The 22,627-nt window shown below is 54.0% G+C and overlaps 1 protein-coding gene across 2 annotated transcripts in view; it reads left to right on the top strand.

The window, feature by feature from the left end:
• Positions 1-2,542: 2,542 nt before the first annotated feature.
• Positions 2,543-22,627, top strand: part of TMEM169 (transmembrane protein 169) — a 144,653-nt gene continuing 124,568 nt past the window's right edge. Inside the window, exon 1 of one of the 2 annotated variants that reach the window (XM_069616802.1) lies at positions 2,543-2,718. The gene's annotated coding sequence lies outside the window, so the exon portion shown is untranslated. Of the gene's footprint in view, positions 2,719-5,247; positions 5,337-22,627 lie in introns of those variants that run through there. The other variant, XM_069616803.1, reaches the window with a different exon arrangement.

Here is a 22,627-nt window from a genome sequence, read left to right on the forward strand (position 1 = left end):
CCCAGGGCTTAAAGGCAAAATGGATGGCAAGAGCCAATCAAATTCCTCACCTGGCAGAGAAGATTTACATTTAAACAATAATTTTAACGTGTCAGCAGAAGCAGCAAACGTGCGGAGGCAGATGACAAAAGCCTGATGTGAGGACTCGTCCCGAGATCTCACGAGAACGAGCACGCGAATAGCGCAAAGGAACAAGAAAGAGTTCAGACGGGGAACGGACAGTGAGGGCTACAGTTGTGCCACAGCGCTCCTCCTGAGGTGAGGCCTGAAGCCTCCATTGAGCAGCTAGACACCCTGGTGCTGTTCATCTCATGGCAGAGAGTAATTCCATGGCTACCAGATGGAGCCTCGTGGGAGCTCTTGTAAATAAGTTAAGACACTGAGGCAGAGACTAATACATCAGTGCAATGAGGCCAACTGCACTGACGCCTCTTGGGACAACCATCGGACTTGGGGCCTTGCACATATGGGCATAGTGGTCTGCAGCCCTGCAGCGGCCACACGACTTCCCAATTGGTGGACACTCCACCGGGTTTGGGAGGTCATACCCGCACTTCATACACGAGTTGACCGGCCCAGAACCTCTGTCGCGCTGCCCGCCTGTCAGACATCTGGACCTTCTGCCTCTGCCCACAGCACAGACGTCCTCCACCTTGTTGGGACACACCCCAGACTCCATGCAGGACGCCCGTAGCTCAGACACCTCATGTCACCTCCCCAGTGCTAAGATGCGAGGGAGGGTAATACCAGGTTCTCTCAGGATCTGTCGACGTAGCTTTCCAGAGGCACACCCTTGAATCAGCTGGTTCCTAATCATGGCATCAGGATTATCCCACGCACAGGGAACTGCTAGCCTGCACAGCCTCCCATAGAATGTGCCCAACGTCTCATCGTCCTTCTGGCGAGACGCACCCATGAGAAAACGTTAATAATCGGCATTTGCCAGAGGCAGAGAATAGTTGTGGAGGACATCCTTCGCTGCAGCTTACGAGTTGTCCTGAGGCTGGAGGGATAGAAACACTTCATGCACTGCAGGCCCAGCACAATACAACAGGGTTGCCACCTTGCTGTCATCGTTGTTTTCTATGGTGGCCCTGAAGTACATCTCCAGCCTGTCCATCCACTGTGCTGGAGGTGGTTGTTGTTGCACAGCTGGTGGGGGTTGCTGGACTGCCCCTGCAGGGGGTGGGTGGGGCGCAGCCTGGTCATCATTCATGGTGGTGAGCGCACAGGCACCCCAAATGGATTGAAAGGGCTGCAACTCGCACCTCCTCACCTTGCAGCGTGGACTTTACCCCTTCTCCACATAAACCAGTCACTGGCAGGCTGAAATTCTTCATCCGACATTCACCAGTGGGTATGCGAGAATGTGTTTCCCCACAGCAAGCACAGTTCCAGAGGCCATCGGGGGGCAGATGGTGCAGACAAGGCCCCTAAAATTAAGCTGGGTGGGCCCAGGGAACACACAAAGGAATAGGAGGCCTCCCCTGTCTCCACACCCAAAACTCGACCAAAATGGGCGAAAAATTTAGAAATTCACATCAAACAGCACATCATGTGCAAATTGCAGCTATCCGCCACAATGTGTTCCAGAAATTGGGCCTGGATGGCTCACCGTTGCTCCAGAATCGAGCTGTGATCCTTCGAGGCCCGGATTATAAAATGGACACCAGCCGCGTGGTTTGCATCCTTCTCTGCGGCATTTCGGATGGTGCAAATCTCATAAAAATCGAGATTGACACCTCCGCTTTCACCGCCGTGCCCAGGATTGCAGATCCGTTCTTTGTCGCCACTGTTGGCCCTCTCCGGCCCCTGCCGGAGATCCCGTGAGCCCCGCCCATCCACAGACACACACGCACACAGCTGCTTCAGGTTCAGGCTCCCCGGTCACACTGACTCGGCCGGGAACGACCCGTTTATTTATACCGCACACGACGGAGTGAAACGTCACTCCACCACGTGCGCACGTCCTTAAAGGGGCAGCGCCAAATTGGTGATCCTGGTAACTGCGTGTCCTGCTCCGGTGACCCGGGAGCAGGACATAACAGGCACGTGTAGATGAAAATGATGGGGTTAAAGTCCACACTACACAATAATCTCCAATGTATCTGTGGGTCGGTCCCTGCCTTTGTTGCGTGGGGGAGGGAGGTTGGGGGGCAAGAATGCTGGCTCATTTTTTTAAAAAAATCCTTGTTTGTAAAGTGTGTTGTCTTTGCTGAACGCAGAGTAAGGAGCCCAATGGGAGTGCTGCGGTCTGACAAAGAAGCCATTACATTTCCCGTCAGTCATTTTAGAACAGGCCATAAACCTGTCCCCGAAAAACACGCCATTGCCAGTTTCGTACACGTAAACCAAATGTCCTAAATGCTCCACCGGAATTGCCACGGGAGGTCAGTCCTGAGGTGTGACACCAAAGGTGCCTCGCCGCCGTGCAGCACAATGTGTGAGCTTCCCGAGACCTGTCCGTGTGCAGCTGGGAGCCTCGTTCTGAGCTCGGGCTCTGACGTCACGTGAAAGCCCTCTATCCCCCCTGGGATAGGGGGCGGGGCCGTCCCGAGCAGGCTCTCTTTGTGCACGGAGAGATGAGCTGCAGGGATGGTCAGAGCGGCGCTAGGCAGTAGCCACAGCCCGGCCGGGGTGGGCGCGGCAGGAGCGGCGCCCCCTGCCTGGGTCTGAGCCCCCTCGCCCCCCACCCCACTTCCACCGCATCGCCTGCAGGTAGGTGCAACGGGCACGGGCGTGCACGCCTTTCATACGCGCTGCGGCTGATGCACGCACACTGCACCGAGCAGAGGGGTGCATGATGTGTTGGCGTACAGCTGCAATCGGGGCGTTCAGAATAAAAGAGCAAGTTTGCATATATGGGAAATGTTTCAGTTTCCAGCTGGAATCCGCCGGACTAAGGCTGGCTGCTGCGGGAGCACACGAGCGGCCGCAGAAGCCGCAGGATTTAGGCGGCTGGGAGATTGCCCACCGCACTGCCTGGCTGGGAAATAGATTAATTTGAGGGTTCTGCTTCAAACGGATAACGTACTCTGCGCTTGCAGATCGGCTGCCTGCGGTATGTTGGAATGACTGCTGTGCCACACTGCGCCATGTGCCGTACACAATCCTGTAGAAGAATGTGGGCCAAAATATAAGCAAATAAAATGTGTCCTGCCATCCCGGATATTTTCTCTGCAGCGATGGGATGCTGAGATGTCCTGAGCCCGGTGCAGAATGCCTGTGTGTGTGTGGTGAAATGCCCTGAGCCCGGTGCAGAATGCCCATGTGTGTGTGTGTGTGTGTGTGTGTGTGTGTGGTGAGATGTCCTGAGCCCTGTGCAGAATGCCTCTGTGTGTGTGTGTGTGGTGAGATGTCCTGAGCCTGTGTGTGTGTGTGTGTGTGTGTGGTGAGATGTCCTGAGCCCTGTGCAGAATGCCTCTGTCTGTGTGTGTGTGGTGAGATGTCCTGAGCCTGTGTGTGTGTGTGTGTGGTGTGAGATGTCCTGAGCCCGGTGCAGAATGCCTGTGTGTGTGTGTGTGTGTGTGTGTGGTGAGACGTCCTGAGCCCTGTGCAGAATGCCTCTGTGTGTTTGTGTGTGGTGAGATGTCCTGAGCCCTGTGCAGAATGCCTGTGTGTGTGTGTGGTGAGATGTCCTGAGCCCGGTGCAGAATGCCTGTGTGTGTGTGTGTGTGTGTGTGTGGTGAGACGTCCTGAGCCCTGTGCAGAATGCCTCTGTGTGTTTGTGTGTGGTGAGATGTCCTGAGCCCTGTGCAGAATGCCTGTGTGTGTGTGTGGTGAGATGTCCTGAGCCCTGTGCAGAATGCCTGTGTGTGTGTGGTGAGATGTCCTGAGCCCTGTGCAGAATGCCTGTGTGTGTGTGTGTGTGTGTGTGGTGAGATGTCCTGAGCCCGGTGCAGAATGCCTGTGTGTGTGTGATGAGATGTCCTGAGCCCGGTGCAGAATTCCTGTGTGTGTGTGTCTGTGTGTGGTGAGATGTCCTGAGACCGGTGCAGAATGCCCATGTGTGTGTGTGTGTGTGTGTGTGTCTGTGTGTGGTGAGATGTCCTGAGACCGGTGCAGAATGCCCATGTGTGTGTGTGTGTGTGTGTGGTGAGATGTCCTGAGCCCAGGGGCAGAATGCCTGTGTGTGTGGCATGATGTCCTGAACCCGGTGAAGAATGCCTGTGTGTCTGTGTGGCATGATGTCCTGAGCCCGGTGCAGAATGCCTGTGTGTCTGTGTGGTGAGATGTTCTGAGCCCAGGGGCAGAATGCCTGTGTGTGTGGCATGATGTCCTGAGTCCGGTGAAGAGTGTGTGTGTGTGTGTGTGTGGTGTGTGTGTGGTGAGATGTCCTGAGCCCAGGGGCAGAATAGCTATGTGTGTGGCGAGATGTCCTGAGCCCAGGGGCAGAATGCCTGTGTGTATGGCATGATGTCCTGAGGCCGGTGCAGAATGCCTGTGTGTCTGTGTGTGTGTGTGGTGAGATGCCCTGAGTCCAGGGGCAGAATAGCTGTGTGTGTGGCGAGATGTCCTGAGCCCAGGAGCAGAATAGCTGTGGGTGTGGCGAGATGTCCTGGGGCAGAATGGGTATGTGTGTGGCGAGATGTCCTGGGGCAGAATGGGTGTGTGTGTGGCGAGATGTCGTGAGATGTCCTGAGCCCAGGAGCAGAATATCTGTGGGTGTGGCGAGATGTCCTGAGTCCCGGGTCAGAATGGTTGTGTGTGTGGTGAGATGTCCTGAGCCCCGGGTTAGAATGGCTGTGTGTGTGATGAGATGTCCTGAGCCCCGGGGCAGAATGGCTGTGTGTGTGTGGCGAGAAGTCGTGAGCCCAGGGCGGAATGTCTGTGTGTGTGTGGTGAGATGTCCTGAGCCCCGGGCCAGAATGGCTGTGGGTGTGGCGAGATGTCCTGAGCCCAGGGGCAGAATGGCTGTGGGTGTGGCGAGATGTCCTGAGCCCCAGGCCAGAATGGCTGTGTGTGGCGAGACGTCCTGAGCTCAGGGGCGGAATGGCTGTGTGTGTGTGTGTGTGTGTGGTGGACGGGCATGGCATGCGGCTATCAGCATTGCTGTGTCACAGACCCACCCAGCAGCTGCGGTCCTTGCCAGGAACGGGAAAGGGTCTTTTTTTACACGCAGACACCCCCCCCCCACCCCAGCCCCCACCACCCTCCCCCTACTGCTCTCCCCAGGCCTCATCTATTCCTGGATGCATTTCCCCTTCTTTGAAGCTTGTGTGTGTGGAAGGCTTCTGAATTTCCTGCACGATACGGCAGCCTTGGAAAACACGTGACAATTCATGGCATATTATGCTGTTTTGAAAAATCGAGCCGTACTCTCATTTTTCCTTGAGGTATGTGTATAATAGTTATTTATATAGCTTTTTTTCTAAAGAGCTTTTATGTAGAGCATTTTTAGAGAATCTCATCGTTAACCTGGAGAGCGCAGCACCACGATTGCTCGTTTCTAGGCGCTGCAATAATTGCTCTCATTGTCTCACGCAGATCTCCGTAGCGGGTGCTCAATTTATTGATGAGTCATATTGGTCTTCATTTTATTGCGCTATAATAGCTGTCTAATTTAAACGCAAATTACCTAACACATTTTGTAAACATTATTTTCCCATTATGAATGCAAAGTGTGCCATTTCTTCAGACCGGGCTCCACCGGAAACACAGTACAGATGGCACTTAGCGCAGCGAGGCCGCACCCATGCCGGGTTAGCGCTTTACACATACCCGTGCGACACTCACATACTTGAATAGTTTCAGGATTTTCAGGGCCGAGCACTAAGTTAAGAAAAGCAGCATTGTTTTATTAATAAGACACGCCATTCCCGCTACTCCGCCCAGTTCTTTCACCATGCATCGTACCACTCGCACACTGTCATGTAATGTCTGTAGGGTTTCATGGGCCATGATGTGCACTTTGAAGCGCAATGTATTGTGGGTACTCTTATTATCCCGACACACTGGGCCACGCTGTATCTCTTTCGTAAAGATAAAAAGGTGTACGTGGGACGCTCAGGGATTTAATTAAGCATGTTGTTGTACAGAGAGCTCAGCAGCAGGCGCGTTAACCCTCTGATCTATCCGAGCAGCCTTCATTGTGAATTTCAGCAGTACACTGGAGGGTACCACAACATCCCCCCCAGAAACTGAGCGTTTCATTAGTTTTGGCTATTTATAAGCCGAAACTATTGCAGCCAGTACAGCTAGGGAGAAATGGCATATGGGGAGGGACACACAGCTTGTAGGCGTTGTTTGGTTATTTACCCACCCATTGACTGGCCATGCTACTCCCAATAGCCATTCCCACCAACTTCCTGCCCAAAGCACATCCTCCTAGGATCTCTGGGCTAGCCACACCCTCAAACTGTGTGGGGGAAGTACACAACCTGACCATGTTTTTTCAAAGCAGTCTTCTGAGAGTTAATGGCTTAATTGGAGCTCTAAACGAGACTGGTGTAATAAAAATGTCAACAGCCACCTGATTTATAAGCACTGTGCTTGTCCATCACTGAAGTCCTGTAATAAACAAGATTGGCAAAGGCAGTTTTGGCTTGTGTACATGTATTATGCAGTTGCCAGTCACTGCTATTATATGCCCAGGTACTCGCACCCCTTTGCAGCTGCTACCACTGATGACCAGTTAATACCACCACGGCAGTGCCTGGCAAATGCCTTTCCCATGCCTACACAAAAGCCCAAAATGTTGGCATTGCCAATACTTGTTTTATATAGTTGCAGGGTTCTCTATCCATAACCTCAGTCAGGCAGTTTAGAATACCCTGCCTGAATGACCCTCTCAGCAGTTTAAGTTTGGATTTAGTTTGCGTTTTTACTTTGCGCTATTAACACTACCTTTAAGCCAACACAATTGGATTGGGGTAAACCCAGTGATCATTCTCAGGCACTACCTGTGTCTCACTGCAGAAAACACACCCGCCTAGGATCTCTTTGAGCTAGATTTATCACACAGTAACATCAAACGGTGTGCCCTATAAGGCCTCCATGGGCCATTTCTAAACAGTTTTCTGAGAGTTAATGGCTTTATTGCTGCTATAATGAGGTCCTGGTGTAATAAAAATGTTTTAAACAAGTTTGCCTTCGTTGATTTATATATACCAGTGTCTCTTCACATCTGTTCCTTGCACTGAAGTCCTGTTAATGTCAGGCATTGGCACGCCAGCAGTTTCGGCTTGTGTATAGGTAATAGAAAGACATTTGCAAGGTGCAAGCATTGTATGCCCAGGTACTCCGCACCGTTTTCCAGTTGTGCTATTTTGTGGTCTCATAGTACCATAATGCATACAGAAAAAAAAGCCAAAACTTTGGGCTTTGTCAATGCTTGATGGAGTTGGATTGCAGGCATTTTGCAATCTTGGAGACCTTAGCATCAAGCAAGTAGCTAAAGTTCAGGTTCAGCTCACATGTTGGCATGCTGACAACGAGAACTTCAACACACACACACAGATAATGTTAACTTACTTTTCAGCAAGGTGTTATTTTGGAAGGTAGTTTTTACAAAAATGCACACTCGGCTGATCTCACAACAACGATTGAACTCAAAATGCACAACAATGTGTCATAACGTTTTTGGAACTAAATGTTGTCACTCGGTGGAGTTCACATTTGTTTTTTGTCTCTTTTAAGAATGGAAATCTGCAGTAAGTTCGTATTCTGTTGTGGTGTGGAAGTGCATGCTGTTCGGCATTACAAAATGGTAACCCCTTGCTCCATATAAGTGCCACGGGCCATGTCTGACAAAGAAGCACAGCAGCTTCCGTGCCTCCTGATTTCCACAGTCTGGAACTGGAGCAGATCCCCACATGCCGGGGAGCATCTCAGATGCACAGCAGCTTCCGTGCCTCCTGATTCCACAGTCAATGCCGGGGAGCATCTCAGATGCACAGCAGCTTCCGTGCCTCCTGATTCCACAGTCTGGAACTGGAGCAGATCCCCACATGCCGGGGAGCATCTCAGATGCACAGCAGCTTCCGTGCCTCCTGATTCCACAGTCAATGCCGGGGAGCATCTCAGATGCACAGCAGCTTCTGTGCCTCCTGATTCCACAGTCTGGAACTGGAGCAGATCTGCAGATGCCGGGGAGCATCTCAGATGCACAGCAGCTTCCGTGCCTCCTGATTCCACAGTCTAGAACTGGAGCAGATCCCCCAGATGCCGGGGAGCATCTCAGATGCACAGCAGCTTCCGTGCCTCCTGATTCCACAGCCAATGCCGGGGAGCATCTCAGATGCACAGCAGCTTCTGTGCCTCCTGATTCCACAGTCTGGAACTGGAGCAGATCCGCAGATGCCGGGGAGCATCTCAGATGCACAGCAGCTTCTGTGCCTCCTGATTCCACAGTCTGGAACTGGGGCAGATCCCCAGATCCCGGGGAGCATCTCAGATGCACAGCAGCTTCTGTGCCTCCTGATTCCACAGTCTAGAACTGGGGCAGATCCCCAGATCCCGGGGAGCATCTCAGATGCACAGCAGCTTCTGTGCCTCCTGATTCCACAGTCTGGAACTGGAGCAGATCCGCAGATGCCGGGGAGCATCTCAGATGCACAGCAGCTTCCGTGCCTCCTGATTCCACAGTCTAGAACTGGAGCAGATCCCCAGATGCCGGAGAGCATCTCAGATGCACAGCAGCTTCCGTGCCTCCTGATTCCACAGCCAAGCTTCTGTGCCTCCTGATTCCACAGTCTGGAACTGGAGCAGATCCGCAGATGCCGGGGAGCATCTCAGATGCACAGCAGCTTCCGTGCCTCCTGATTCCACAGTCAATGCCGGGGAGCATCTCAGATGCACAGCAGCTTCCGTGCCTCCTGATTCCACAGTCTGGAACTGGAGCAGATCCCCACATGCCGGGGAGCATCTCAGATGCACAGCAGCTTCCGTGCCTCCTGATTCCACAGTCAATGCCGGGGAGCATCTCAGATGCACAGCAGCTTCTGTGCCTCCTGATTCCACAGTCTGGAACTGGAGCAGATCTGCAGATGCCGGGGAGCATCTCAGATGCACAGCAGCTTCCGTGCCTCCTGATTCCACAGTCTAGAACTGGAGCAGATCCCCCAGATGCCAGGGAGCATCTCAGATGCACAGCAGCTTCCGTGCCTCCTGATTCCACAGCCAATGCCGGGGAGCATCTCAGATGCACAGCAGCTTCTGTGCCTCCTGATACCACAGTCTGGAACTGGAGCAGATCCGCAGATGCCGGGGAGCATCTCAGATGCACAGCAGATTCTGTGCCTCCTGATTCCACAGTCTGGAACTGGGTCAGATCCCCAGATCCCGGGGAGCATCTCAGATGCACAGCAGCTTCTGTGCCTCCTGATTCCACAGTCTAGAACTGGGGCAGATCCCCAGATCCCGGGGAGCATCTCAGATGCACAGCAGCTTCTGTGCCTCATGATTCCACAGTGTGGAACTGGAGCAGATCCGCAGATGCCGGGGAGCATCTCAGATGCACAGCAGCTTCCGTGCCTCCTGATTCCACAGTCTAGAACTGGAGCAGATCCCCAGATGCCGGAGAGCATCTCAGATGCACAGCAGCTTCCGTGCCTCCTGATTCCACAGCCAAGCTTCTGTGCCTCCTGATTCCACAGTCTGGAACTGGAGCAGATCCGCAGATGCCGGGGAGCATCTCAGATGCACAGCAGCTTCTGTGCCTCCTGATTCCACAGTCTGGAACTGGAGCAGATCCCCAGATGCCGGGGAGCACCTCAGATGCACAGCAGCTTCAGTGCCTCCTGATTCCACAGTCTGGAACTGGAGCAGATCCCCAGATGCCGGGGAGCACCTCAGATGCACAGCAGCTTCCGTGCCTCCTGATTCCACAGTCTGGAACTGGGGCAGATCCCAATGCCGGGGAGTATCTCAGATGCACAGCAGCTTCTGTGCCTCCTGATTCCACAGTCTGGAACTGGAGCAGATCCCCAGATGCCGGGGAGCATCTCAGATGCACAGCAGCTTCCGTGCCTCCTGATTCCACAGTCTGCAACTGGAGCAGATCCCCAGATGCCGGGGAGCATCTCAGATGCACAGCAGCTTCCGTGCCTCCTGATTCCACAGTCTGCAACTGGAGCAGATCCGCAGATGCCGGGGAGCATCTCAGATGCACAGCAGCTTCTGTGCCTCCTGATTCCACAGTCTGCAACTGGAGCAGATCCCCAGATGCCGGGGAGCATCTCAGATGCACAGCAGCTTCCGTGCCTCCTGATTCCACAGTCTGGAACTGGAGCAGATCCCCAGATGCCGGGGAGCATCTCAGATGCACAGCAGCTTCCGAGCCTCCTGATTCCACAATCTGGAACTGGGGCAGATCCCCCAGATGCCAGGGAGCATCTCAGATGCACAGCAGCTTCCGTGCCTCCTGATTCCACAGTCAATGCCGGGGAGCATCTCAGATGCACAGCAGCTTCTGTGCCTCCTGATTCCACAGTCTGGAACTGGAGCAGATCCGCAGATGCCGGGGAGCATCTCAGATGCACAGCAGCTTCCGTGCCTCCTGATTCCACAGTCTGGAACTGGAGCAGATCCCCCAGATGCCGGGGAGCATCTCAGATGCACAGCAGCTTGGAACTGGAGCAGATCCCCCAGATGCCGGGGAGCATCTCAGATGCACAGCAGCTTCCGTGCCTCCTGATTCCACAGTCACTGCCGGGGAGCATCTCAGATGCACAGCAGCTTCCGTGCCTCCTGATTCCACAGTCTGGAACTGGGGCAGATCCCCAGATCCCGGGGAGCATATCAGATGCACAGCAGCTTCTGTGACTCCTGATTCCACAGTCTGGAACTGGAGCAGATCCGCAGATGCCGGGGAGCATCTCAGATGCACAGCAGCTTTTGTGCCTCCTGATTCCACAGTCTGGAACTGGAGCAGATCCCCAGATGCCGGGGAGCACCTCAGATGCACAGAAGCTTCTGTGCCACCTGATTCCACAGTCTGGAACTGGGGCAGATCTCCCAGATGCCGGGGAGCATCTCAGATGCACAGCAGGTTCCGTGCCTCCTGATTCCACAGTCACTGCCGGGGAGCATCTCAGATGCACAGCAGCTTCCGTGCCTCCTGATTCCACAGTCTGGAACTGGGGCAGATCCCCAGATCCCGGGGAGCATATCAGATGCACAGCAGCTTCCGTGCCTCCTGATTTCACAGTCACTGCCGGGGAGCATCTCAGATGCACAGCAGCTTCCGTGCCTCCTGATTCCACAGTCTGGAACTGGGGCAGATCCCCAGATCCCGGGGAGCATATCAGATGCACAGCAGCTTCTGTGCCTCCTGATTCCACAGTCTGGAACTGGAGCAGATCCGCAGATGCCGGGGAGCATCTCAGATGCACAGCAGCTTTTGTGCCTCCTGATTCCACAGTCTGGAACTGGAGCAGATCCCCAGATGCCGGGGAGCACCTCAGATGCACAGAAGCTTCTGTGCCACCTGATTCCACAGTCTGGAACTGGGGCAGATCTCCCAGATGCCGGGGAGCATCTCAGATGCACAGGAGCTTCCGTGCCTCCTGATTCCACAGTCAATGCCGGGGACAGATTCCACAGTCTGGAACTGGAGCAGATCCCCAGATGCCAGGGAGCATCTCAGATGCACAGCAGCTTCTGTGCCTCCTGATTCCACAGTCTGGAACTGGAGCAGATCCCCAGATGCCAGGGAGCATCTCAGATGCACAGCAGCTTCCGTGCCTCCTGATTCCACAGTCTGCAACTGGAGCAGATCCGCAGATGCCGGGGAGCATCTCAGATGCACAGCAGCTTCAGTGCCTCCTGATTCCACAGTCTGGAACTGGAGCAGATCCCCAGATGCCGGGGAGCATCTCAGATGCACAGCAGCTTCTGTACCTCCTGATTCCACAGTCTGGAACTGGAGCAGATCCCCAGATTTCGGGGAGCATCTCAGATGCACAGCAGCTTCCGTGCCTCCTGATTCCACAGTCTGGAACTGGGGCAGATCCCCCAGATGCCGGGGAGCATCTCAGATGCACAGCAGCTTCCGTGCCTCCTGATTCCACAGTCTGGAACTGGGGCAGATCCCCAGATGCCAGGGAGCACCTCAGATGCACAGTAGCTTCCATGCCCCCCGATTCCACAGTCTGGAACTGGAGCAGATCCGCAGATGCTGGGGAGCATCTCAGATGCACAGCAGCTTCCGTGCCTCCTGATTCCACAGTCTGAAACTGGAGCAGGTCCCCACATGCCGGGGAGCATCTCAGATGCACAGCAGCTTCCGTGCCTCCTGATTCCACAGTCAATGCCGGCGAGCATCTCAGATGCACAGCAGCTTCTGTGCCTCCTGATTCCACAGTCTGGAACTGGAGCAGATCCACAGATGCCGGGGAGCATCTGAGATGCACAGCAGCTTCTGTGCCTCCTGATTCCACAGTCTGGAACTGGAGCAGATCCCCAGATGCCGGGGAGCATCTCAGATGCACAGCAGCTTCCGTGCCTCCTGATTCCACAGTCTGGAACTGGGGCAGATCCCCCCAGATGCCGGGGAGCATCTGAGATGCACAGCAGCTTCCGTGCCTTGTGATTCCACAGTCAATGCCGGGGAGCATCTCAGATGCACAGCAGCTTCTGTGCCTCCTGATTCCACAGTCTGGAACTGGAGCAGATCCGCAGATGCCGGGGAGCATCTGAGATGCACAGCAGCTTCTGTGCCTCCTGATTCCACAGTCTGGAACTGGAGCAGATCCCCAGATGCCGGGGAGCATCTCAGATGCACAGCAGCTTCCGTGCCTCCTGATTCCACAGTCAGTGCCGGGGAGCATCTCAGATGCACAGCAGCTTGTGTGCCTCCTGATTCCACAGTCTGGAACTGGAGCAGATCCGCAGATGCCAGGGAGCATCTCAGATGCACAGCAGCTTCTGTGCCTCCTGATTCCACAGTCTGGAACTGGGGAAGATCCCCCAGATGCCGGGGAGCGTCTCAGATGCACAGCAGCTTCCGTGCCTCCTGATTCCACAGTCAATGCCAGGGAGCATCTCAGATGCACAGCAGCTTCTGTGCCTCCTGATTCCACAGTCTGGAACTGGGTCAGATCTGCAGATGCCGGGGAGCCTCTCAGATGCACAGCAGCTTCTGTGCCTCATGATTCCACAGTCTGGAACTGGGGCAGATCCCCAGCACAGCAGCTTCTGTGCCTCCTGATTTCACAGTCTGGAACTGGAGCAGATCTGCAGATGCCGGGGAGCATCTCAGATGCACAGCAGCTTCCGTGCCTCCTGATTCCACAGTCTGGAACTGGAGCAGATCCCCAGATGCCGGGGGGGGGGCATCTCAGATGCACCGCAGCTTCTGTGCCTCCTGATTCCACAGTCTGGAACTGGGGCAGATCCCCCAGATGCCAGGGAGCATCTCAGATGCACAGCAGCTTCCGTGCCTCCTGATTCCACAGTCTGGAACTGTAGCAGATCCCCACATGCCGGGGAGCATCTCAGATGCACAGCAGCTTCCGTGCCTCCTGATTCCACAGTCTGGAACTGGGGCAGATCCCCCAGATGCCGGGGAGCATCTCAGATGCACAGCAGCTTCTGTGCCTCCTGATTCCACAGTCTGGAACTGGGGCAGATCCGCAGATGCCGGGAAGCATCTCAGATGCACAGCAGCTTCTATCCCTCCTGATTCCACAGTCTGGAACTGGGGCAGATCCCCAGATGCCAGGGAGCACCTCAGATGCACAGTAGCTTCCGTGCCCCCCAATTCCACAGTCTGGAACTGGGGCAGATCCCCAGATGCCGGGGAGCATCTCAGATGCACAGCAGCTTCCATGCCTCCTGAATCCACAGTCTGGAACTGGGGTAGATCCCCAGATGCCGGCGAGTATCTCAGATGCACAGCAGCTTCTGTGCCCCTTGATTCCACAGTCTGGAACTGGAGCAGATCCCCCCCAGATGCCGGGGAGCATCTCAGATGCACAGCAGCTTCCGTGCCTCCTGATTCCACAGTCAATTCCGGGGAGCATCTCAGATGCACAGCAGCTTCTGTGCCTCCTGATTCCACAATCTGGAACTGGAGCCGATCCGCAGATGCCGGGGAGCATCTGAGATGCACAGAAGCTTCCGTGCCTCCTGATTCCACAGTCTGGAACTGGAGCAGATCCCCAGATGCCGGGGATTATCTCAGATGCACAGCAGCTTCCGTGCCTCCTGATTCCACAGTCTGGAACTGGGGCAGATCCCCCAGATGCCGGGGAGCATCTCAGATGCACAGCAGCTTCCGTGGCTCCTGATTCCACAGTCAATGCCGGGGAGCATCTCAGATGCACAGCAGCTTCTGTGCCTCCTGATTCCACAGTCTGGAACTGGGTCAGATCCGCAGATGCCGGGGAGCCTCTCAGATGAACAGCAGCTTCTGTGCCTCATTCCACAGTCTGGAACTGGGGCAGATCCCCAGATGCCAGGGAGCACCTCAGATGCACAGTAGGTTCCATGCCCCCCGATTCCACAGTCTGGAACTGGGGCAGATCCCCAGATGCCAGGGAGCACCTCAGATGCACAGTAGCTTCCGTGTCCCCCGATTCCACAGTCTGGAACTGGGGCAGATCCCCAGATGCCGGGGAGCATCTCAGATGCACAGTAGCTTCCATGCCTCCTGAATCCACAGTCTGGAACTGGGGTAGATCCCCAGATGCCGGCGAGTATCTCAGATGCACAGCAGCTTCTGTGCCTCTCGATTCCACAGTCTGGAACTGGAGCAGATCCCCCCCCAGATGCCGGGGAGCATCTCAGATGCACAGCAGCTTCCGTGCCTCCTGATTCCACAGTCAATGCCGGGGAGCATCTCAGATGCACAGCAGCTTCTGTGCCTCCTGATTCCACAGTCTGGAACTGGAGCAGATCCGCAGATGCCGGGGAGCATCTGAGATGCACAGCAGCTTCCGTGCCTCCTGATTCCACAGTCTGGAACTGGAGCAGATCCCCAGATGCCGGGGATTATCTCAGATGCACAGCAGCTTCCGTGCCTCCCGATTCCACAGTCTGGAACTGGGGCAGATCCCCCAGATGCCGGGGAGCATCTCAGATGCACAGCAGCTTCCGTGCCTCCTGATTCCACAGTCAATGCCGGGGAGCATCTCAGATGCACAGCAGCTTCTGTGCCTCCTGATTCCACAGTCTGGAACTGGGTCAGATCCGCAGATGCCAGGGAGCCTCTCAGATGTACAGCAGCTTCTGTGCCTCATGATCCCACAGTCTGGAACTGGGGCAGATCCCCAGATGCCAGGGAGCACCTCAGATGCACAGTAGCTTGCATGCCCCCCGATTCCACAGTCTGGAACTGGGGCAGATCCCCAGATGCTGGGGAGAATCTCAGATGCACAGCAGCTTCCGTGCCTCCTGATTCCACAGTCTGGAACTGGGGCAGGTCCCCAGATCCCGGGGAGCATCTCAGATGCACAGCAGCTTCCGTGCCTCCTGATTCCACAGTCTGGAACTGGGGCAGATCCCCAGCACAGCAGCTTCTGTGCCTCCTGATTTCACAGTCTGGAACTGGAGCAGATCCCCAGATGCGGGGGAGGGGGGCATCTCAGATGCACAGCAGCTTCTGTGCCTCCTGATTCCACAGTCTGGAACTGGGGCAGATCCCCCAGATGCCGGGGAGCATCTCAGATGCACAGCAGCTTCCGTGCTTCCTGATTCCACAGTCTGGAACTGGAGCAGATCCCCACATGCCGGGGAGCATCTCAGATGCACAGCAGCTTCCGTGCCTCCTGATTCCACAGTCTGGAACTGGGACAGATCCCCAGATGCCGGGGAGCATCTCAGATGCACAGCAGCTTCCATGCCTCCTGAATCCACAGTCTGGAACTGGGTAGATCCCCAGATGCCAGCGAGCATCTCAGATGCACAGCAGCTTCTGTGCCCCCCGATTCCACAGTCTGGAACTGGGGCGCATCTGGAGAGGCTCATGAGCAAGTGCTGTTCCCAAGATGTTCTGAATGGCACCTGGGAGATGCTCCCAGCACCCCCAGAAATGCTCCAATGTTCTAGTGGGCTCAGCAGGGAGGCAGCGGTAGAAACCACACAGACACATTGCTTTTTAGAAAAGGTAGAGCCACATTTATTTCAACACATCACAATCGTCATAAAGCTCCAAGGTATAAACGTAACCCTAAAATCAGAAAGCATACTTATTATTCAAAAGCTATTAACATTGTATGTACACATCATCGGGGGTTCCCCCTGTGACAGTTGGTCCAGGTGGAACTGCACACTCCGCCCCCCAGGGGTGCAGTACAGCAGTGAGGTCCACCTGTGTCATTGTGGACCTTCCAGCCATACCCTATGTTGGGGGGCAATCCCAGGTGGCACCGTTCCTTGTCCGAAACTGTCCGCCTCCTGGCCACGCCACCCCTTTGCTACCCTCCCTGTTGGACCCCCATCGGCCTGAAACCCCCAGTGAGAGGCAGACAGTGCCCTCGCCACTGCACCTTATTGGCCTCAGGGTCCCCCGGGAGGGGCACATCAATGACCCCTTGGTCCTCCCCCACCTGCCACAGGGCCCACGACCCACCGATCAGGGGGCACGTCCCCTCCCATCCCCCCAAAGTGTGTGGAGAGTATTAATGCCAGAAAGTTCCCAAGTAACAAATCAGTTCCTTTGCTCAATAGGTGCACCCATTCCTGATGCAGATTCTTCGAGCCTCTCCCCGAGCCAGGGGAGTTGCTAGGTCTGGAAAAGACCCGGGGCTAAGCTGATGTCGGGACTCGGGGCTAGCTAGTCATTTGGCTGTAGCTCCTGAGATTCTATCCGGGGCTACAACCAAAAGACCCGGTGCTATAGCCCCTAAGCTCCCCCTCCCCCCCCTAGCAACGCCCCTGCCCCGAGCCATTGGCCCCCACTGGGAGCCGTCCCCGAGCCCCTGCCAGTCTTGCTACATCGTTGTTTAGTTTTCTTGCTGAAATGTTCAAGGGCCTAGTGGGGCCCGGCACACCCCATCTTGTCCTCGGTATAATCTGTGACCAAGCGATCACTGTTTGCGGACAGCTAGAACCTGCCCATCCAACCGAAAAGTGACACCAGTGCCACGCGCATTTACTTCCGCCCCATGGGTGCCAAATCGTTCCACCCCCACATGGAGGATCACCAAATCCGATTCAGGCAGCCAATGTTCTGCCCTGCGTTTGGCTACTGGGACACGCACATCGCCCACCCGCATTCCCCCTTTATTGATCCAGGCAAATCGTCTTGTCTGCGTTACTTGAGAGGTCGGGTTTTGCCCCCTTTCCCTCCTGGTCGGTCTTTGATTTCCTTACCCAAATGTGCACCCAGCTGGCCACCCCAAAATGTACATCTGAGATGGCCAGCCCTCCTACCATGTCGTCCCTAGAGGCCCCAACTATTTCCACCAACCTGAAAGCCCCAAAGAAGGCTGTCCCAAAAGCTGCCCAAAAGAGTGCCACTTCGTATGTGTTCCTGCAAATCTCCTCCAGTGCCAAGAACTCAGTTGTGGTGGGTCCAAGGGCTTCCTGGAGTCACGCTTTCGATCGCCCAATCTCCGCCAACCTGCCAGCGCTTTTTTAATGGCGAAGTTGTTGGAGGGGCTATCTACCCGGACAAGGCCTGCCACAAACCTTACAGCTGCCACCTTCTCCTTAGCGGTCCCCGCATTGCAAATAAAATAAATATATGCCCTAAAAACAAGATCAGTGTATCCCTGTGGAACAGGTCACCCATCTCCCTGCCGCGGCAAAATCCCCCGTATTCCTCAAATGCTTTCTCGTAAGCTGTCTTTGACTTCTTGGTCAGAGTGCCTGCGATCAATGGTGCTATAACGGGGCACCAAGACTCCAGAGAGTATCAGGAAAGGGGGTCGTCCCCACCTCTGCCTGAGGTCGCCATCTCCGAAATTCCTGCATCTTGAAACGAGATAAAACATCTGCTGCGTTATTGAGCACCTCTGGGACGTGCCCACCCCTTTTCAATGTGCTTCAACAGCCTAAGTACCATGGGGCAAGATGCCCTTTGATTTTTAATCGCCATCACCACTGACATGCTGTCAGACCAAAATACCACATGTTTCCCTCGCAACCCCTCGGCCAATATTGCCAGGGCCACCGCGATGGGGAAAAAGCTCTAAAAATGCCACATTTCTTGTCAGCCCCCTGCTGGGTCATCTGTCTGGCCATTGCTGAGCACACCACTTGTCTCCCCATATTGCCCCGAAACCCACGCTCCCTGCCGCGTCTGTGTACAGCCCTACCTCTCTGTGGGAGTGGGCTTTTTCTGGCCAGGCCCGCACCTCATTAAATTCAGACAGAAACCTGTCCCAGACCCGTAAATCCTCTTTTACTCCCAGAGACAACCTTGTGTGTTGGTGGTTCTCCTTCAACCCTGACGTTGCTCCCGCTATTGCCCGCGAGAATGGGCGCCCCACACGTATGATCCTAAGTGCGAACTGTCCCACCAAGCGCTGCCGTCGGCCCAGCGTAACCTTCGTGGCCCGCAAGCAGGCGGGTGCGGACTTTCCTACCATTCCTCCACCTTTCCTGCCGGGAGTCTGCATATCCCCTGTGTAGAGTCAATCTCAATACCCAAGAAAGTAATGGTTGTGACGGGTCCCTCTGTTTTGTCTTGCGCCAGCGGGACCCCCAGTCTCCCCGCCACCTCCTGAAAAGCCCTTAGTTTGTGTACCACCCTGGCACCCTCTAGCTGCTGCTTCGTCACCCATTCCAAAAAGGTGCTGAAAGCTTCAAAATAACTGCAGGACATGCAACGGGCCATAGACCTGGGTTGGAGATGGGAGACGCCAGTGCCCTCGCATCCCCCACTGAGGTGACTGAAGTCGGAATTCCTGATGACCAGTGAGCCCCTACAGTCCCGACCCGACCGTCTATGCACCTGTATTTCCCACGCTCGGCTCAGGTCCCACAGGGCTCCCCCATGGTTGTGTTATGGTCCCTGGGGACCCTGCCCCAGCTCCAGTACTCCCCCCCCCCCCCATACCTATGCTCCCTGGTCCCGGAGCCCATTGCCCCGCCAAGAATCCCTCATTCACCAGTCCTGTGTCCCCTTGCAGTGCTTGGGTCCCTAGTACCTCTTGCATAGACCACCCAGAGTGACCCCCACCACCATACCCTGGTTGCCTTTCACCCAAGCCCCCTATGGCACGCCCCACTGGCTTCGTCCCGGGCCTGTTGCCCCCCTAGTACCGTATTACCTTCTGCCCCGCAAGGTGGTGTGGGGATCGCGGGTGCCGCAGCTGCCTGTATCGGGAGCTCATTGCTGTGGCCTCCACTTGCCCCAGTGCACCCGTGCCTCCCATGGGTGGGACCCTGACTGTATTGCCCCAGGAGCTGCATTTGTTGTGGCCATTCGCATCACTAGGCATTGTGGTGCCAACGCCTGCTGCCCCAATGTGCCCTGTCCCAATGCCTGCTGCCCCCCGACCCCACTCTTTCGCAAATCTGGGAAATTGCTGCACCCTCTGTCGCTACGGACGCCATATTGCTTGCCACTGCATTCATGTTGCACACTGTGGGTGCCGGTGGAGGTGCCGCCCTGCTGTTGCACAGGTGCCCCAGAGGAGCCAGCCTGTTCCTCTGTGGTAAGCATTCCTCCTTCACCCCCCCTCCCCCCTTTGCCCCTTTCCTTTTTTTTGCAGCAGAGAATGCCGCCCTAGGATGTACGTTCTTCCTCCTAGGGCGTGCTACCCTTTGTTCGGCAGCACCAGCCTCTGGAGGTTGCTCTCCTGTGCTGGACCCCAGTTGATCCATGACAGAATCTATCCCCCCACCCACCCCCATGTACTACCCAGGTAATGTAATCAGGCTTCCCCAAACCCTTTTCCCCACTTTGATCCCTTTAATGTACTCCTGTACGTGAGCGTTAGTTGCAGTTCACAGTTTTCTGTGCTATTCTTTGCCGGAGCGCAGGGACGTCATTTCACCAAAATGCCAGGGGTAGGGGAAATGACATCACATGACCCTTGACCTCTGATGACATCACAGGAAGGGATGTCATTTGACCACACCCCAAAGTTACATAATAGGAAGCGATGGTACACAACCTTTCACCCTTTGACAAGACAGGAAGTGGCATCCCATTGCATTGTTCCTAAGTACACTACGAGATATATAGTTATAATATCAATATAATGTGATATACATTTCATACAAGAATGGCTCACCATATGTATCATTAATATCAGGGTGTATAGGCCCATATTACTGTGAATTTCAAGCAGACGTCCAAAGCCAAATGATAATGTTGTGTTATTATATAGCACTTGCGCTTAAGCGCTGTATATAGATCAAATATACATAAAATATCACCCAACCTGTGTTGGTACTCATTTATCGAACTCAGAAAGATGAAAGTCTGAGTTGGCTTTGCCCGGATTGAAACTTAAAACCTGCAGATCACACATCGCAGCAGCGAGCGCTCAACCCACTGAGTTATCTTCCTGGCTATACCTATCTTACCGGCTATAGTAAAATGGGCAATTACATGTCTAAATGTTCTCAAAGTCAGAAAGCAAATTACAGTCTTTAGTGGATACCATTAAACTGGTAACTGAGATTTAAGAGCAGACCAGTTCATCTGCAGGTCTGGTGCAAAGCTGGCCACATGTCAAGCCTGCGTGGAACTACTTTTCAGGCTTTAGTGGTTGGCAAAATACATACCATTGGGAGGTTTCATAACTGTGTAGTAAAGAATTTAGAGTAGTACAGGGAAAGCAGCACACTCACACGGCATTCAATACTCTGGGCACTCCTTACCTCATACATGCAAACAAACATCCTGAACAGCATGCCATGGAGATGGGAAAGATGAACACATTACAAAAAAGCATTAATTGTGGCACAATCAAATCAAGCCCCACTTTATGTGCTCTGGTCAAATATTTCTACACCATACACAAGCTTTTAGGCACAAGGATTTTGTCAAGTGACCGAGGACACCGAGATGGAATGTCTTGTGATGATCGTAACAGAGACGACAGAAAAAAAACATGCTATAACTGCAACTTGCAAAAAGCAAAATACATATTCTGAAATTGATGCTTATTGTACTCTAAATGTTTTTTGGAATATTTTTTTATGCATTGTGAATTTGAGGTGTTGAAGAACAGAATAAGTCAGTGACTCACCCCCTGAGTGGGCCTGAAATAAACCTTTAATGAATCTAGCAGTTATTGTACAGAATTCCAGAAAGACACATTATTTGTTATTCCTATTCTTTCTTATTTGGGGTCACTGCTTGAAGTGTTACACTTGTGGAACCCCCTGTTTTTTTAAGAGGCCTGAACAAGAAAGTCAGCCACTCCAGAAACAAAGAGCCACATGGCACTGCCAGGAACATCAATTTAAATTTTTTTTTTCTTTTTCGGGGTACCAAGGGAGACCTCAGGGGTAGCAAGAGAGACTTCAGGTGTCGCAAGTGCGACCCCTGGTGAACCCCAAATGACAGGATAAGCGAATGTTCTACTGTGCCCTCCTGCCCCCTTTTAAGGACCATGTTGGCACCGCTGGCCCACCGCCCCTGCAATCCTCCAGATCTGCTCCAATGTTATGCTTTATGAATCAGGTGTAAGTCAGCAGGTGCAAATCTTTGATCTCCCAAATGTCTGTCCTCTCAGTCCAAAATTGCAAATGGCACCCTGAATCTGAAAGCAGGCTGGTGGCGCATTTTAGTGCGCACCTGTGGGACCAGCCAGTGCAGAACGCATGCCAGTTCACTTATCTACAAACTGCGCCTGGAGATATTGGTGCCTATTTTTTTTTATTTTCACTACAGGGCAAAACCCGTGCTGAACCCCTTCCCAGCTGGAAACAGTGCATTTTAAAGTAGATTTTACAGAATAAATGTAAAAAAGCTGAACAGATCTATAGGTTTCTCTCCACGTGTAATATCTCTGCAACAGCCACACAACCTGCTGTGCTACTGTTTAGCTTTGTGCTTTGGGGGCTGTCACTCAATTTTAAAGAGTTTAACAGTGCAGGTGGAGCCCTGAAAATGCACAAAGTCATAGCGGGGCTAGCCCTACTTTGCCGCCTATCCATATCATATGAGTTCACAAACTAGACCAGAGAGACACTAATATTTTTGGGAACAAACAGATCACAGTCAACAAAATGGATGGTCCCAGCCTACTTCAGCGTAAATGACCTACAACTCCTTTTGGGTGGCCCTTTCCAATTTCCATCTTCCACCAGTATTTGAAGTCCTTATTGTCCTCGGATGACCCCTGTTACTTCCGGTAATTTCATAGCAGACCACCACCTCTGGTTACCAGGCCAGTAAGCCTCCGACGCCCTGGGGTGGAGCGAATAACCCCGGGTCCTCTGCATTCAGTTGTCGGGGAGTATGAACTGTCCATAAGGGTGTCGGTGCCCGTCTAACCCCGATCCTGGCTCACGCGACCAGCGGGTAATCCTCACAGTCAGCAGCCGCAGCGTGACTCCTCCCCGGCTAGGGCCGCTTAGTAACTGGGCATCCACTCTAGTTCGGGTATCTCATGGCTTATAAGCCAATCTCCAGCATTGTCCATGTGTGCAGTCTCATTTGGGAAGTACCGTCTATGGGAGCACAGTGCGTGGTTCCTGCCAGGTTGCTACAGGAGCAAGGGGACAGCTGCCCCCTTTATTTATTTATTTCACACGCTCACAATCGAGGCGCTGTTAC

Source organism: Ambystoma mexicanum, chromosome 9 (assembly GCF_040938575.1).
Source record: "Ambystoma mexicanum isolate Mex_15411 chromosome 9, UKY_AmexF1_1, whole genome shotgun sequence".
Lineage (NCBI taxonomy): Eukaryota > Metazoa > Chordata > Amphibia > Caudata > Ambystomatidae > Ambystoma > Ambystoma mexicanum.